Consider the following 14,655-nt stretch of genomic DNA (forward strand, 5'->3'; position numbering starts at 1 on the left):
TTTGCCACCTCTTGTTTGATCAGCGTCATAAGGGCTTGAATGTAACTTGCGATGGGACACAGCAAGAAGTAGCGTCGCACTTTTAGTACTAAAATTTGAGATGGAGAACTGGGTCAAAGATGGGAAATTCATTCCGCCAAGTGTACAAATGGTGAAAATGAGGTGTGTGTGGGGAAGCATATTGCGCCAGTGACCGTGTGGCCTAATGGATAAGGCGTCGGACTTCAGATCGGAAAATTGCAGGTTCGAATCCTGTCACGGTCGAGTTTTTCCTGTTCTGCAAAAGATGCATGCTGTTTTAGTGTGTTGTTTGAGTACTGCAAAACTAGTTGAAAGTAGCTGCTGTCCGCTTCCTGGCTGCAAAACCGGCGTCTACCTGAAGCACAAGCAACACAAGGGTGATCTGTAGCGAAATTTTCGGCACAGTGCCGTTCAGGAGAGTTTTTGTTGCAACTACTGCATCTGATTCAGGACCCAAGGGCTACGCCACAGGCGTCTGCGCACAGTCGAGCATGTGTGTTGAATAATGGTGCTGATAGCCACGTATCATTTCAAGCAGATTTGATGCCTTTCGGAGACAGTTTTTCATTAAATAGGATTGTAGCTGATTTGTGGCAGCAGGAAATAAGCTGTAGTCAAAAGAATCTTCAATAGATGGTCGCAGGTCAAATCAGTATTGTATGGCTCGTAACCCTTGTGTACAGCCCGGCTAGCTCAGTCGGTAGAGCATGAAACTCTTAATCTCAGGGTCGTGGGTTCGAGCCCCACGCTGGGCGCCTCAAAATTTTGTGTCTACGCGGATCCAACATGCGCCCCTCTCGTGAGCCTTGCGTGATGAACGTAACGGGTTACGACGATGCCTAGCTTCGGATGAATATCAGAGGAACGGTATTTGAAGCTGAAAGTAACTCTGAAATGAAATAAATTTGTTTTGGAATTTAATTTGTACATCGATATGTTGTGAGATGTGTAGGAAAGCAGCAGCTGTGCTAACGAAATGCAAATAATGGTCGCTCATGCGGTGCGTTTCGAGCTGAAGGTCTCCGATTCACTAGTCTGTAAGAACAAAGTACCCGAAAAGCGCGCTAGGAGGCGCCTCCTTAGCTCAGTGGCAGAGCGCTGGTCTAGTAAACCAGAGGTCGTGAGTTCGATCCTCACAGGAGGCAAATGAATTTTGTAACAGCCCCTCCCACCGTGGCCCTTTCGAAAAAAGCGGTCAAGGATAAAAAAAATTATGAATGGTTGCGGTATTTAAGAAATGCTCTCGCAAATGAATAGTGTGAATGGTGCTATTAAAGTGGGCACCAGACACTGCTGCTTTTGGCAGTCTCCGGTGAATGCCGACGTGAAATACTTAGTTCTTGTGATGTATTTTCTACCCCTGATAAAGACCCTCGCGATTATCGTCGTCGTCGTCGTCGTCGTCGGCGGCGGCGGCGCTTTGGTAATAGCGACAACTCGCCATTGTATCACTTAAGGTGAGGTACCTTCCGCAAGCGACTGAGATGGCACTAAGCGATTGAAGCTGATTTGCCACCTCTTGTTTGATCAGCGTCATAAGGGCTTGAATGTAACTTGCGATGGGACACAGCAAGAAGTAGCGTCGCACTTTTAGTACTAAAATTTGAGATGGAGAACTGGGTCAAAGATGGGAAATTCATTCCGCCAAGTGTACAAATGGTGAAAATGAGGTGTGTGTGGGGAAGCATATTGCGCCAGTGACCGTGTGGCCTAATGGATAAGGCGTCGGACTTCAGATCGGAAAATTGCAGGTTCGAATCCTGTCACGGTCGAGTTTTTCCTGTTCTGCAAAAGATGCATGCTGTTTTAGTGTGTTGTTTGAGTACTGCAAAACTAGTTGAAAGTAGCTGCTGTCCGCTTCCTGGCTGCAAAACCGGCGTCTACCTGAAGCACAAGCAACACAAGGGTGATCTGTAGCGAAATTTTCGGCACAGTGCCGTTCAGGAGAGTTTTTGTTGCAACTACTGCATCTGATTCAGGACCCAAGGGCTACGCCACAGGCGTCTGCGCACAGTCGAGCATGTGTGTTGAATAATGGTGCTGATAGCCACGTATCATTTCAAGCAGATTTGATGCCTTTCGGAGACAGTTTTTCATTAAATAGGATTGTAGCTGATTTGTGGCAGCAGGAAATAAGCTGTAGTCAAAAGAATCTTCAATAGATGGTCGCAGGTCAAATCAGTATTATATGGCTCGTAACCCTTGTGTACAGCCCGGCTAGCTCAGTCGGTAGAGCATGAAACTCTTAATCTCAGGGTCGTGGGTTCGAGCCCCACGCTGGGCGCCTCAAAATTTTGTGTCTACGCGGATCCAACATGCGCCCCTCTCGTGAGCCTTGCGTGATGAACGTAACGGGTTACGACGATGCCTAGCTTCGGATGAATATCAGAGGAACGGTATTTGAAGCTGAAAGTAACTCTGAAATGAAATAAATTTGTTTTGGAATTTAATTTGTACATCGATATGTTGTGAGATGTGTAGGAAAGCAGCAGCTGTGCTAACGAAATGCAAATAATGGTCGCTCATGCGGTGCGTTTCGAGCTGAAGGTCTCCGATTCACTAGTCTGTAAGAACAAAGTACCCGAAAAGCGCGCTAGGAGGCGCCTCCTTAGCTCAGTGGCAGAGCGCTGGTCTAGTAAACCAGAGGTCGTGAGTTCGATCCTCACAGGAGGCAAATGAATTTTGTAACAGCCCCTCCCACCGTGGCCCTTTCGAAAAAAGCGGTCAAGGATAAAAAAAATTATGAATGGTTGCGGTATTTAAGAAATGCTCTCGCAAATGAATAGTGTGAATGGTGCTATTAAAGTGGGCACCAGACACTGCTGCTTTTGGCAGTCTCCGGTGAATGCCGACGTGAAATACTTAGTTCTTGTGATGTATTTTCTACCCCTGATAAAGACCCTCGCGTTTATCATCGTCGTCGTCGTCGTCGGCGGCGGCGGCGCTTTGGTAATAGCGACAACTCGCCATTGTATCACTTAAGGTGAGGTACCTTCCGCAAGCGACTGAGATGGCACTAAGCGATTGAAGCTGATTTGCCACCTCTTGTTTGATCAGCGTCATAAGGGCTTGAATGTAACTTGCGATGGGACACAGCAAGAAGTAGCGTCGCACTTTTAGTACTAAAATTTGAGATGGAGAACTGGGTCAAAGATGGGAAATTCATTCCGCCAAGTGTACAAATGGTGAAAATGAGGTGTGTGTGGGGAAGCATATTGCGCCAGTGACCGTGTGGCCTAATGGATAAGGCGTCGGACTTCGGATCGGAAGATTGCAGGTTCGAATCCTGTCACGGTCGAGTTTTTCCTGTTCTGCAAAAGATGCATGCTGTTTTAGTGTGTTGTTTGAGTACTGCAAAACTAGTTGAAAGTAGCTGCTGTCCGCTTCCTGGCTGCAAAACCGGCGTCTACCTGAAGCACAAGCAACACAAGGGTGATCTGTAGCGAAATTTGCGGCACAGTGCCGTTCAGGAGAGTTTTTGTTGCAACTACTGCATCTGATTCAGGACCCAAGGGCTACGCCACAGGCGTCTGCGCACAGTCGAGCATGTGTGTTGAATAATGGTGCTGATAGCCACGTATCATTTCAAGCAGATTTGATGCCTTTCGGAGACAATTTTTCATTAAATAGGATTTTAGCTGATTTGTGGCAGCAGGAAATAAGCTGTAGTCAAAAGAATCTTCAATAGATGGTCGCAGGTCAAATCAGTATTGTATGGCTCGTAACCCTTGTGTACAGCCCGGCTAGCTCAGTCGGTAGAGCATGAGACTCTTAATCTCAGGGTCGTGGGTTCGAGCCCCACGCTGGGCGGCTCAGAATTTTGTGTCTACGCGGATCCAACATGCGCCCCTCTCGTGAGCCTTGCGTGATGAACGTAACGGGTTACGACGATGCCTAGCTTCGGATGAATATCAGAGGAACGGTATTTGAAGCTGAAAGTAACTCTGAAATGAAATAAATTTGTTTTGGAATTTAATTTGTACATCGATATGGTGTGAGATGTGTAGGAAAGCAGCAGCTGTGCTAACGAAATGCAAATAATGGTCGCTCATGCGGTGCGTTTCGAGCTGAAGGTCTCCGATTCACTAGTCTGTAAGAACAAAGTACCCGAAAAGCGCGCTAGGAGGCGCCTCCTTAGCTCAGTGGCAGAGCGCTGGTCTAGTAAACTAGAGGTCGTGAGTTCGATCCTCACAGGAGGCAAATGAATTTTGTAACAGCCCCTCCCACCGTGGCCCTTTCGAAGAAAGCGGTCAAGGATAAAAAAAATTATGAATGGTTGCGGTATTTAAGAAATGCTCTCGCAAATGAATAGTGTGAATGGTGCTATTAAAGTGGGCACCAGACACTGCTGCTTTTGGCAGTCTCCGGTGAATGCCGACGTGAAATACTTAGTTCTTGTGATGTATTTTCTACCCCTGATAAAGACCCTCGCGTTTATCATCGTCGTCGTCGTCGGCGGCGGCGGCGGCGCTTTGGTAATAGCGACAACTCGCCATTGTATCACTTAAGGTGAGGTACCTTCCGCAAGCGACTGAGATGGCACTAAGCGATTGAAGCTGATTTGCCACCTCTTGTTTGATCAGCGTCATAAGGGCTTGAATGTAACTTGCGATGGGACACAGCAAGAAGTAGCGTCGCACTTTTAGTACTAAAATTTGAGATGGAGAACTGGGTCAAAGATGGGAAATTCATTCCGCCAAGTGTACAAATGGTGAAAATGAGGTGTGTGTGGGGAAGCATATTGCGCCAGTGACCGTGTGGCCTAATGGATAAGGCGTCGGACTTCGGATCGGAAGATTGCAGGTTCGAATCCTGTCACGGTCGAGTTTTTCCTGTTCTGCAAAAGATGCATGCTGTTTTAGTGTGTTGTTTGAGTACTGCAAAACTAGTTGAAAGTAGCTGCTGTCCGCTTCCTGGCTGCAAAACCGGCGTCTACCTGAAGCACAAGCAACACAAGGGTGATCTGTAGCGAAATTTGCGGCACAGTGCCGTTCAGGAGAGTTTTTGTTGCAACTACTGCATCTGATTCAGGACCCAAGGGCTACGCCACAGGCGTCTGCGCACAGTCGAGCATGTGTGTTGAATAATGGTGCTGATAGCCACGTATCATTTCAAGCAGATTTGATGCCTTTCGGAGACAATTTTTCATTAAATAGGATTTTAGCTGATTTGTGGCAGCAGGAAATAAGCTGTAGTCAAAAGAATCTTCAATAGATGGTCGCAGGTCAAATCAGTATTGTATGGCTCGTAACCCTTGTGTACAGCCCGGCTAGCTCAGTCGGTAGAGCATGAGACTCTTAATCTCAGGGTCGTGGGTTCGAGCCCCACGCTGGGCGGCTCAGAATTTTGTGTCTACGCGGATCCAACATGCGCCCCTCTCGTGAGCCTTGCGTGATGAACGTAACGGGTTACGACGATGCCTAGCTTCGGATGAATATCAGAGGAACGGTATTTGAAGCTGAAAGTAACTCTGAAATGAAATAAATTTGTTTTGGAATTTAATTTGTACATCGATATGGTGTGAGATGTGTAGGAAAGCAGCAGCTGTGCTAACGAAATGCAAATAATGGTCGCTCATGCGGTGCGTTTCGAGCTGAAGGTCTCCGATTCACTAGTCTGTAAGAACAAAGTACCCGAAAAGCGCGCTAGGAGGCGCCTCCTTAGCTCAGTGGCAGAGCGCTGGTCTAGTAAACTAGAGGTCGTGAGTTCGATCCTCACAGGAGGCAAATGAATTTTGTAACAGCCCCTCCCACCGTGGCCCTTTCGAAGAAAGCGGTCAAGGATAAAAAAAATTAGAATGGGTGCGGTATTTAAGAAATGCTCTCGCAAATGAATAGTGTGAATGGTGCTATTAAAGTGGGCACCAGACACTGCTGCTTTTGGCAGTCTCCGGTGAATGCCGACGTGAAATACTTAGTTCTTGTGATGTATTTTCTACCCCTGATAAAGACCCTCGCGATTATCATCGTCGTCGTCGTCGGCGGCGGCGGCGGCGGCGGCGGCGGCGGCGCTTTGGTAATAGCGACAACTCGCCATTGTATCACTTAAGGTGAGGTACCTTCCGCAAGCGACTGAGATGGCACTAAGCGATTGAAGCTGATTTGCCACCTCTTGTTTGATCAGCGTCATAAGGGCATGAATGTAACTTGCGATGGGACACAGCAAGAAGTAGCGTCGCACTTTTAGTACTAAAATTTGAGATGGAGAACTGGGTCAAAGATGGGAAATTCATTCCGCCAAGTGTACAAATGGTGAAAATGAGGTGTGTGTGGGGAAGCATATTGCGCCAGTGACCGTGTGGCCTAATGGATAAGGCGTCGGACTTCGGATCCGAAGATTGCAGGTTCGAATCCTGTCACGGTCGAGTTTTTCCTGTTCTGCAAAAGATGCATGCTGTTTTAGTGTGTTGTTTGAGTACTGCAAAACTAGTTGAAAGTAGCTGCTGTCCGCTTCCTGGCTGCAAAACCGGCGTCTACCTGAAGCACAAGCAACACAAGGGTGATCTGTAGCGAAATTTTCGGCACAGTGCCGTTCAGGAGAGTTTTTGTTGCAACTACTGCATCTGATTCAGGACCCAAGGGCTACGCCACAGGCGTCTGCGCACAGTCGAGCATGTGTGTTGAATAATGGTGCTGATAGCCACGTATCATTTCAAGCAGATTTGATGCCTTTCGGAGACAATTTTTCATTAAATAGGATTGTAGCTGATTTGTGGCAGCAGGAAATAAGCTGTAGTCAAAAGAATCTTCAATAGATGGTCGCAGGTCAAATCAGTATTGTATGGCTCGTAACCCTTGTGTACAGCCCGGCTAGCTCAGTCGGTAGAGCATGAGACTCTCAATCTCAGGGTCGTGGGTTCGAGCCCCACGCTGGGCGCCTCAAAATTTTGTGTCTACGCGGATCCAACATGCGCCCCTCTCGTGAGCCTTGCGTGATGAACGTAACGGGTTACGACGATGCCTAGCTTCGGATGAATATCAGAGGAACGGTATTTGAAGCTGAAAGTAACTCTGAAATGAAATAAATTTGTTTTGGAATTTAATTTGTACATCGATATGGTGTGAGATGTGTAGGAAAGCAGCAGCTGTGCTAACGAAATGCAAATAATGGTCGCTCATGCGGTGCGTTTCGAGCTGAAGGGCTCCGATTCACTAGTCTGTAAGAACAAAGTACCCGAAAAGCGCGCTAGGAGGCGCCTCCTTAGCTCAGTGGCAGAGCGCTGGTCTAGTAAACCAGAGGTCGTGAGTTCGATCCTCACAGGAGGCAAATGAATTTTGTAACAGCCCCTCCCACCGTGGCCCTTTCGAAAAAAGCGGTCAAGGATAAAAAGAATTATGAATGGGTGCGGTATTTAAGAAATGCTCTCGCAAATGAATAGTGTGAATGGTGCTATTAAAGTGGGCACCAGACACTGCTGCTTTTGGCAGTCTCCGGTGAATGCCGACGTGAAATACTTAGTTCTTGTGATGTATTTTCTACCCCTGATAAAGACCCTCGCGATTATCATCGTCGTCGTCGTCGTCGTCGGCGGCGGCGGCGGCGGCGGCGCTTTGGTAATAGCGACAACTCGCCATTGTATCACTTAAGGTGAGGTACCTTCCGCAAGCGACTGAGATGGCACTAAGCGATTGAAGCTGATTTGCCACCTCTTGTTTGATCAGCGTCATAAGGGCTTGAATGTAACTTGCGATGGGACACAGCAAGAAGTAGCGTCGCACTTTTAGTACTAAAATTTGAGATGGAGAACTGGGTCAAAGATGGGAAATTCATTCCGCCAAGTGTACAAATGGTGAAAATGAGGTGTGTGTGGGGAAGCATATTGCGCCAGTGACCGTGTGGCCTAATGGATAAGGCGTCGGACTTCGGATCTGAAGATTGCAGGTTCGAATCCGGTCACAGTCGAGTTTTTCCTGTTCTGAAAAAGATGCATGCTGTTTTAGTGTGTTGTTTGAGTACTGCAAAACTAGTTGAAAGTAGCTGCTGTCCGCTTCCTGGCTGCAAAACCGGCGTCTACCTGAAGCACAAGCAACACAAGGGTGATCTGTAGCGAAATTTTCGGCACAGTGCCGTTCAGGAGAGTTTTTGTTGGAACTACTGCATCTGATTCAGGACCCAAGGGCTACGCCACAGGCGTCTGCGCACAGTCGAGCATGTGTGTTGAATAATGGTGCTGATAGCCACGTATCATTTCAAGCAGATTTGATGCCTTTCGGAGACAATTTTTCATTAAATAGGATTGTAGCTGATTTGTGGCAGCAGGAAATAAGCTGTAGTCAAAAGAATCTTCAATAGATGGTCGCAGGTCAAATCAGTATTGTATGGCTCGTAACCCTTGTGTACAGCCCGGCTAGCTCAGTCGGTAGAGCATGAGACTCTTAATCTCAGGGTCGTGGGTTCGAGCCCCACGCTGGGCGCCTCAAAATTTTGTGTCTACGCGGATCCAACATGCGCCCCTCTCGTGAGCCTTGCGTGATGAACGTAACGGGTTACGACGATGCCTAGCTTCGGATGAATATCAGAGGAACGGTATTTGAAGCTGAAAGTAACTCTGAAATGAAATAAATTTGTTTTGGAATTTAATTTGTACATCGATATGGTGTGAGATGTGTAGGAAAGCAGCAGCTGTGCTAACGAAATGCAAATAATGGTCGCTCATGCGGTGCGTTTCGAGCTGAAGGGCTCCGATTCACTAGTCTGTAAGAACAAAGTACCCGAAAAGTGCACTAGGAGGCGCCTCCTTAGCTCTGTGGCAGAGCGCTGGTCTAGTAAACCAGAGGTCGTGAGTTCGATCCTCACAGGAGGCAAATGAATTTTGTAACAGCCCCTCCCACCGTGGCCCTTTCGAAAAAAGCGGTCAAGGATAAAAAAAATTATGAATGGGTGCGGTATTTAAGAAATGCTCTCGCAAATGTATAGTGTGAATGGTGCTATTAAAGTGGGCACCAGACACTGCTGCTTTTGGCAGTCTCCGGTGAATGCCGACGTGAAATACTTAGTTCTTGTGATGTATTTTCTACCCCTGATAAAGACCCTCGCGATTATCATCGTCGTCGTCGTCGTCGGCGGCGGCGGCGGCGGCGGCGCTTTGGTAATAGCGACAACTCGCCATTGTATCACTTAAGGTGAGGTACCTTCCGCAAGCGACTGAGATGGCACTAAGCGATTGAAGCTGATTTGCCACCTCTTGTTTGATCAGCGTCATAAGGGCTTGAATGTAACTTGCGATGGGACACAGCAAGAAGTAGCGTCGCACTTTTAGTACTAAAATTTGAGATGGAGAACTGGGTCAAAGATGGGAAATTCATTCCGCCAAGTGTACAAGTGGTGAAAATGAGGTGTGTGTGGGGAAGCATATTGCGCCAGTGACCGTGTGGTCTAATGGATAAGGCGTCGGACTTCGGATCGGAAGATTGCAGGTTCGAATCCTGTCACGGTCGAGTTTTTCCTGTTCTGCAAAAGATGCATGCTGTTTTAGTGTGTTGTTTGAGTACTGCAAAACTAGTTGAAAGTAGCTGCTGTCCGCTTCCTGGCTGCAAAACCGGCGTCTACCTGAAGCACAAGCAACACAAGGGTGATCTGTAGCGAAATTTTCGGCACAGTGCCGTTCAGGAGAGTTTTTGTTGCAACTACTGCATCTGATTCAGGACCCAAGGGCTACGCCACAGGCGTCTGCGCACAGTCGAGCATGTGTGTTGAATAATGGTGCTGATAGCCACGTATCATTTCAAGCAGATTTGATGCCTTTCGGAGACAATTTTTCATTAAATAGGATTGTAGCTGATTTGTGGCAGCAGGAAATAAGCTGTAGTCAAAAGAATCTTCAATAGATGGTCGCAGGTCAAATCAGTATTGTATGGCTCGTAACCCTTGTGTACAGCCCGGCTAGCTCAGTCGGTAGAGCATGAGACTCTCAATCTCAGGGTCGTGGGTTCGAGCCCCACGCTGGGCGCCTCAAAATTTTGTGTCTACGCGTATCCAACATGCGCCCCTCTCGTGAGCCTTGCGTGATGAACGTAACGGGTTACGACGATGCCTAGCTTCGGATGAATATCAGAGGAACGGTATTTGAAGCTGAAAGTAACTCTGAAATGAAATAAATTTGTTTTGGAATTTAATTTGTACATCGATATGGTGTGAGATGTGTAGGAAAGCAGCAGCTGTGCTAACGAAATGCAAATAATGGTCGCTCATGCGGTGCGTTTCGAGCTGAAGGGCTCCGATTCACTAGTCTGTAAGAACAAAGTACCCGAAAAGCGCGCTAGGAGGCGCCTCCTTAGCTCAGTGGCAGATCGCTGGTCTAGTAAACCAGAGGTCGTGAGTTCGATCCTCACAGGAGGCAAATGAATTTTGTAACAGCCCCTCCCACCGTGGCCCTTTCGAAAAAAGCGGTCAAGGATAAAAAAAATTATGAATGGGTGCGGTATTTAAGAAATGCTCTCGCAAATGAATAGTGTGAATGGTGCTATTAAAGTGGGCACCAGACACTGCTGCTTTTGGCAGTCTCCGGTGAATGCCGACGTGAAATACTTAGTTCTTGTGATGTATTTTCTACCCCTGATAAAGACCCTCGCGATTATCATCGTCGTCGTCGTCGTCGTCGGCGGCGGCGGCGGCGGCGCTTTGGTAATAGCGACAACTCGCCATTGTATCACTTAAGGTGAGGTACCTTCCGCAAGCGACTGAGATGGCACTAAGCGATTGAAGCTGATTTGCCACCTCTTGTTTGATCAGCGTCATAAGGGCTTGAATGTAACTTGCGATGGGACACAGCAAGAAGTAGCGTCGCACTTTTAGTACTAAAATTTGAGATGGAGAACTGGGTCAAAGATGGGAAATTCATTCCGCCAAGTGTACAAATGGTGAAAATGAGGTGTGTGTGGGGAAGCATATTGCGCCAGTGACCGTGTGGCCTAATGGATAAGGCGTCGGACTTCGGATCGGAAGATTGCAGGTTCGAATCCTGTCACGGTCGAGTTTTTCCTGTTCTGCAAAAGATGCATGCTGTTTTAGTGTGTTGTTTGAGTACTGCAAAACTAGTTGAAAGTAGCTGCTGTCCGCTTCCTGGCTGCAAAACCGGCGTCTACCTGAAGCACAAGCGACACAAGGGTGATCTGTAGCGAAATTTTCGGCACAGTGCCGTTCAGGAGAGTTTTTGTTGCAACTACTGCATCTGATTCAGGACCCAAGGGCTACGCCACAGGCGTCTGCGCACAGTCGAGCATGTGTGTTGAATAATGGTGCTGATAGCCACGTATCATTTCAAGCAGATTTGATGCCTTTCGGAGACAATTTTTCATTAAATAGGATTGTAGCTGATTTGTGGCAGCAGGAAATAAGCTGTAGTCAAAAGAATCTTCAATAGATGGTCGCAGGTCAAATCAGTATTGTATGGCTCGTAACCCTTGTGTACAGCCCGGCTAGCTCAGTCGGTAGAGCATGAGACTCTTAATCTCAGGGTCGTGGGTTCGAGCCCCACGCTGGGCGCCTCAAAATTTTGTGTCTACGCGGATCCAACATGCGCCCCTCTCGTGAGCCTTGCGTGATGAACGTAACGGGTTACGACGATGCCTAGCTTCGGATGAATATCAGAGGAACGGTATTTGAAGCTGAAAGTAACTCTGAAATGAAATAAATTTGTTTTGGAATTTAATTTGTACATCGATATGGTGTGAGATGTGTAGGAAAGCAGCAGCTGTGCTAACGAAATGCAAATAATGGTCGCTCATGCGGTGCGTTTCGAGCTGAAGGGCTCCGATTCACTAGTCTGTAAGAACAAAGTACCCGAAAAGCGCGCTAGGAGGCGCCTCCTTAGCTCTGTGGCAGAGCGCTGGTCTAGTAAACCAGAGGTCGTGAGTTCGATCCTCACAGGAGGCAAATGAATTTTGTAACAGCCCCTCCCACCGTGGCCCTTTCGAAAAAAGCGGTCAAGGATAAAAAAAATTATGAATGGGTGCGGTATTTAAGAAATGCTCTCGCAAATGTATAGTGTGAATGGTGCTATTAAAGTGGGCACCAGACACTGCTGCTTTTGGCAGTCTCCGGTGAATGCCGACGTGAAATACTTAGTTCTTGTGATGTATTTTCTACCCCTGATAAAGACCCTCGCGATTATCATCGTCGTCGTCGTCGGCGGCGGCGGCGGCGGCGCTTTGGTAATAGCGACAACTCGCCATTGTATCACTTAAGGTGAGGTACCTTCCGCAAGCGACTGAGATGGCACTAAGCGATTGAAGCTGATTTGCCACCTCTTGTTTGATCAGCGTCATAAGGGCTTGAATGTAACTTGCGATGGGACACAGCAAGAAGTAGCGTCGCACTTTTAGTACTAAAATTTGAGATGGAGAACTGGGTCAAAGATGGGAAATTCATTCCGCCAAGTGTACAAATGGTGAAAATGAGGTGTGTGTGGGGAAGCATATTGCGCCAGTGACCGTGTGGCCTAATGGATAAGGCGTCAGACTTCGGATCGGAAGATTGCAGGTTCGAATCCTGTCACAGTCGAGTTTTTCCTGTTCTGAAAAAGATGCATGCTATTTTAGTGTGTTGTTTGAGTACTGCAAAACTAGTTGAAAGTAGCTGCTGTCCGCTTCCTGGCTGCAAAACCGGCGTCTACCTGAAGCACAAGCAACACAAGGGTGATCTGTAGCGAAATTTTCGGCACAGTGCCGTTCAGGAGAGTTTTTGTTGCAACTACTGCATCTGATTCAGGACCCAAGGGCTACGCCACAGGCGTCTGCGCACAGTCGAGCATGTGTGTTGAATAATGGTGCTGATAGCCACGTATCATTTCAAGCAGATTTGATGCCTTTCGGAGACAATTTTTCATTAAATAGGATTGTAGCTGATTTGTGGCAGCAGGAAATAAGCTGTAGTCAAAAGAATCTTCAATAGATGGTCGCAGGTCAAATCAGTATTGTATGGCTCGTAACCCTTGTGTACAGCCCGGCTAGCTCAGTCGGTAGAGCATGAGACTCTTAATCTCAGGGTCGTGGGTTCGAGCCCCACGCTGGGCGCCTCAAAATTTTGTGTCTACGCGGATCCAACATGCGCCCCTCTCGTGAGCCTTGCGTGATGAACGTAACGGGTTACGACGATGCCTAGCTTCGGATGAATATCAGAGGAACGGTATTTGAAGCTGAAAGTAACTCTGAAATGAAATAAATTTGTTTTGGAATTTAATTTGTACATCGATATGGTGTGAGATGTGTAGGAAAGCAGCAGCTGTGCCAACGAAATGCAAATAATGGTCGCTCATGCGGTGCGTTTCGAGCTGAAGGGCTCCGATTCACTAGTCTGTAAGAACAAAGTACCCGAAAAGCGCGCTAGGAGGCGCCTCCTTAGCTCAGTGGCAGAGCGCTGGTCTAGTAAACCAGAGGTCGTGAGTTCGATCCTCACAGGAGGCAAATGAATTTTGTAACAGCCCCTCCCACCGTGGCCCTTTCGAAAAAAGCGGTCAAGGATAAAAAAAATTATGAATGGGTGCGGTATTTAAGAAATGCTCTCGCAAATGTATAGTGTGAATGGTGCTATTAAAGTGGGCACCAGACACTGCTGCTTTTGGCAGTCTCCGGTGAATGCCGACGTGAAATACTTAGTTCTTGTGATGTATTTTCTACCCCTGATAAAGACCCTCGCGATTATCATCGTCGTCGTCGTCGTCGTCGTCGTCGGCGGCGGCGGCGGCGGCGGCGCTTTGGTAATAGCGACAACTCGCCATTGTATCACTTAAGGTGAGGTACCTTCCGCAAGCGACTGAGATGGCACTAAGCGATTGAAGCTGATTTGCCACCTCTTGTTTGATCAGCGTCATAAGGGCTTGAATGTAACTTGCGATGGGACACAGCAAGAAGTAGCGTCGCACTTTTAGTACTAAAATTTGAGATGGAGAACTGGGTCAAAGATGGGAAATTCATTCCGCCAAGTGTACAAATGGTGAAAATGAGGTGTGTGTGGGGAAGCATATTGCGCCAGTGACCGTGTGGCCTAATGGATAAGGCGTCGGACTTCGGATCGGAAGATTGCAGGTTCGAATCCTGTCACGGTCGAGTTTTTCCTGTTCTGCAAAAGATGCATGCTGTTTTAGTGTGTTGTTTGAGTACTGCAAAACTAGTTGAAAGTAGCTGCTGTCCGCTTCCTGGCTGCAAAACCGGCGTCTACCTGAAGCACAAGCAACACAAGGGTGATCTGTAGCGAAATTTTCGGCACAGTGCCGTTCAGGAGAGTTTTTGTTGCAACTACTGCATCTGATTCAGGACCCAAGGGCTACGCCACAGGCGTCTGCGCACAGTCGAGCATGTGTGTTGAATAATGGTGCTGATAGCCACGTATCATTTCAAGCAGATTTGATGCCTTTCGGAGACAATTTTTCATTAAATAGGATTGTAGCTGATTTGTGGCAGCAGGAAATAAGCTGTAGTCAAAAGAATCTTCAATAGATGGTCGCAGGTCAAATCAGTATTGTATGGCTCGTAACCCTTGTGTACAGCCCGGCTAGCTCAGTCGGTAGAGCATGAGACTCTTAATCTCAGGGTCGTGGGTTCGAGCCCCACGCTGGGCGCCTCAAAATTTTGTGTCTACGCGGATCCAACATGCGCCCCTCTCGTGAGCCTTGCGTGATGAACGTAACGGGTTACG

At 47.6% G+C, this 14,655-nt stretch overlaps 26 non-coding genes across 26 annotated transcripts; all 26 read left to right on the plus strand.

The window, feature by feature from the left end:
- The first annotated feature begins 703 nt into the window (after nt 1–703).
- Trnak-cuu (transfer RNA lysine (anticodon CUU)) lies at nt 704–776 on the plus strand. The gene has a single exon. It is a non-coding gene; the product is annotated as a tRNA-Lys (tRNA).
- A 318-nt stretch (nt 777–1,094) lies between these two features.
- Nucleotides 1,095–1,166, plus strand: Trnat-agu (transfer RNA threonine (anticodon AGU)). Its single transcript has one exon. It is a non-coding gene; the product is annotated as a tRNA-Thr (tRNA).
- Nucleotides 1,167–2,232: 1,066 nt separating this feature from the next.
- Nucleotides 2,233–2,305, plus strand: Trnak-cuu (transfer RNA lysine (anticodon CUU)). Its single transcript has one exon. It is a non-coding gene; the product is annotated as a tRNA-Lys (tRNA).
- A 318-nt stretch (nt 2,306–2,623) lies between these two features.
- On the plus strand, nt 2,624–2,695 carry Trnat-agu (transfer RNA threonine (anticodon AGU)). The gene has a single exon. It is a non-coding gene; the product is annotated as a tRNA-Thr (tRNA).
- A 551-nt stretch (nt 2,696–3,246) lies between these two features.
- Nucleotides 3,247–3,319, plus strand: Trnar-ucg (transfer RNA arginine (anticodon UCG)). The gene has a single exon. It is a non-coding gene; the product is annotated as a tRNA-Arg (tRNA).
- Nucleotides 3,320–3,758: 439 nt separating this feature from the next.
- Nucleotides 3,759–3,831, plus strand: Trnak-cuu (transfer RNA lysine (anticodon CUU)). The gene has a single exon. It is a non-coding gene; the product is annotated as a tRNA-Lys (tRNA).
- A 318-nt stretch (nt 3,832–4,149) lies between these two features.
- Nucleotides 4,150–4,221, plus strand: Trnat-agu (transfer RNA threonine (anticodon AGU)). Its single transcript has one exon. It is a non-coding gene; the product is annotated as a tRNA-Thr (tRNA).
- A 551-nt stretch (nt 4,222–4,772) lies between these two features.
- Nucleotides 4,773–4,845, plus strand: Trnar-ucg (transfer RNA arginine (anticodon UCG)). The gene has a single exon. It is a non-coding gene; the product is annotated as a tRNA-Arg (tRNA).
- Nucleotides 4,846–5,284: 439 nt separating this feature from the next.
- Nucleotides 5,285–5,357, plus strand: Trnak-cuu (transfer RNA lysine (anticodon CUU)). Its single transcript has one exon. It is a non-coding gene; the product is annotated as a tRNA-Lys (tRNA).
- A 318-nt stretch (nt 5,358–5,675) lies between these two features.
- Trnat-agu (transfer RNA threonine (anticodon AGU)) lies at nt 5,676–5,747 on the plus strand. Its single transcript has one exon. It is a non-coding gene; the product is annotated as a tRNA-Thr (tRNA).
- A 565-nt stretch (nt 5,748–6,312) lies between these two features.
- Trnar-ucg (transfer RNA arginine (anticodon UCG)) lies at nt 6,313–6,385 on the plus strand. Its single transcript has one exon. It is a non-coding gene; the product is annotated as a tRNA-Arg (tRNA).
- Nucleotides 6,386–6,824: 439 nt separating this feature from the next.
- Nucleotides 6,825–6,897, plus strand: Trnae-cuc (transfer RNA glutamic acid (anticodon CUC)). Its single transcript has one exon. It is a non-coding gene; the product is annotated as a tRNA-Glu (tRNA).
- Nucleotides 6,898–7,215: 318 nt separating this feature from the next.
- On the plus strand, nt 7,216–7,287 carry Trnat-agu (transfer RNA threonine (anticodon AGU)). The gene has a single exon. It is a non-coding gene; the product is annotated as a tRNA-Thr (tRNA).
- Nucleotides 7,288–8,362: 1,075 nt separating this feature from the next.
- Nucleotides 8,363–8,435, plus strand: Trnak-cuu (transfer RNA lysine (anticodon CUU)). The gene has a single exon. It is a non-coding gene; the product is annotated as a tRNA-Lys (tRNA).
- Nucleotides 8,436–8,753: 318 nt separating this feature from the next.
- Nucleotides 8,754–8,825, plus strand: Trnat-agu (transfer RNA threonine (anticodon AGU)). The gene has a single exon. It is a non-coding gene; the product is annotated as a tRNA-Thr (tRNA).
- A 560-nt stretch (nt 8,826–9,385) lies between these two features.
- On the plus strand, nt 9,386–9,458 carry Trnar-ucg (transfer RNA arginine (anticodon UCG)). The gene has a single exon. It is a non-coding gene; the product is annotated as a tRNA-Arg (tRNA).
- Nucleotides 9,459–9,897: 439 nt separating this feature from the next.
- Nucleotides 9,898–9,970, plus strand: Trnae-cuc (transfer RNA glutamic acid (anticodon CUC)). The gene has a single exon. It is a non-coding gene; the product is annotated as a tRNA-Glu (tRNA).
- Nucleotides 9,971–10,288: 318 nt separating this feature from the next.
- Nucleotides 10,289–10,360, plus strand: Trnat-agu (transfer RNA threonine (anticodon AGU)). Its single transcript has one exon. It is a non-coding gene; the product is annotated as a tRNA-Thr (tRNA).
- Nucleotides 10,361–10,920: 560 nt separating this feature from the next.
- On the plus strand, nt 10,921–10,993 carry Trnar-ucg (transfer RNA arginine (anticodon UCG)). The gene has a single exon. It is a non-coding gene; the product is annotated as a tRNA-Arg (tRNA).
- Nucleotides 10,994–11,432: 439 nt separating this feature from the next.
- On the plus strand, nt 11,433–11,505 carry Trnak-cuu (transfer RNA lysine (anticodon CUU)). The gene has a single exon. It is a non-coding gene; the product is annotated as a tRNA-Lys (tRNA).
- A 318-nt stretch (nt 11,506–11,823) lies between these two features.
- Trnat-agu (transfer RNA threonine (anticodon AGU)) lies at nt 11,824–11,895 on the plus strand. The gene has a single exon. It is a non-coding gene; the product is annotated as a tRNA-Thr (tRNA).
- A 554-nt stretch (nt 11,896–12,449) lies between these two features.
- Trnar-ucg (transfer RNA arginine (anticodon UCG)) lies at nt 12,450–12,522 on the plus strand. The gene has a single exon. It is a non-coding gene; the product is annotated as a tRNA-Arg (tRNA).
- A 439-nt stretch (nt 12,523–12,961) lies between these two features.
- On the plus strand, nt 12,962–13,034 carry Trnak-cuu (transfer RNA lysine (anticodon CUU)). The gene has a single exon. It is a non-coding gene; the product is annotated as a tRNA-Lys (tRNA).
- Nucleotides 13,035–13,352: 318 nt separating this feature from the next.
- Trnat-agu (transfer RNA threonine (anticodon AGU)) lies at nt 13,353–13,424 on the plus strand. The gene has a single exon. It is a non-coding gene; the product is annotated as a tRNA-Thr (tRNA).
- Nucleotides 13,425–13,993: 569 nt separating this feature from the next.
- Trnar-ucg (transfer RNA arginine (anticodon UCG)) lies at nt 13,994–14,066 on the plus strand. Its single transcript has one exon. It is a non-coding gene; the product is annotated as a tRNA-Arg (tRNA).
- Nucleotides 14,067–14,505: 439 nt separating this feature from the next.
- Nucleotides 14,506–14,578, plus strand: Trnak-cuu (transfer RNA lysine (anticodon CUU)). The gene has a single exon. It is a non-coding gene; the product is annotated as a tRNA-Lys (tRNA).
- The last annotated feature ends 77 nt before the right edge of the window (nt 14,579–14,655 follow it).

Source organism: Schistocerca cancellata, chromosome 8, assembly GCF_023864275.1.
Source record: "Schistocerca cancellata isolate TAMUIC-IGC-003103 chromosome 8, iqSchCanc2.1, whole genome shotgun sequence".
NCBI lineage: Eukaryota > Metazoa > Arthropoda > Insecta > Orthoptera > Acrididae > Schistocerca > Schistocerca cancellata.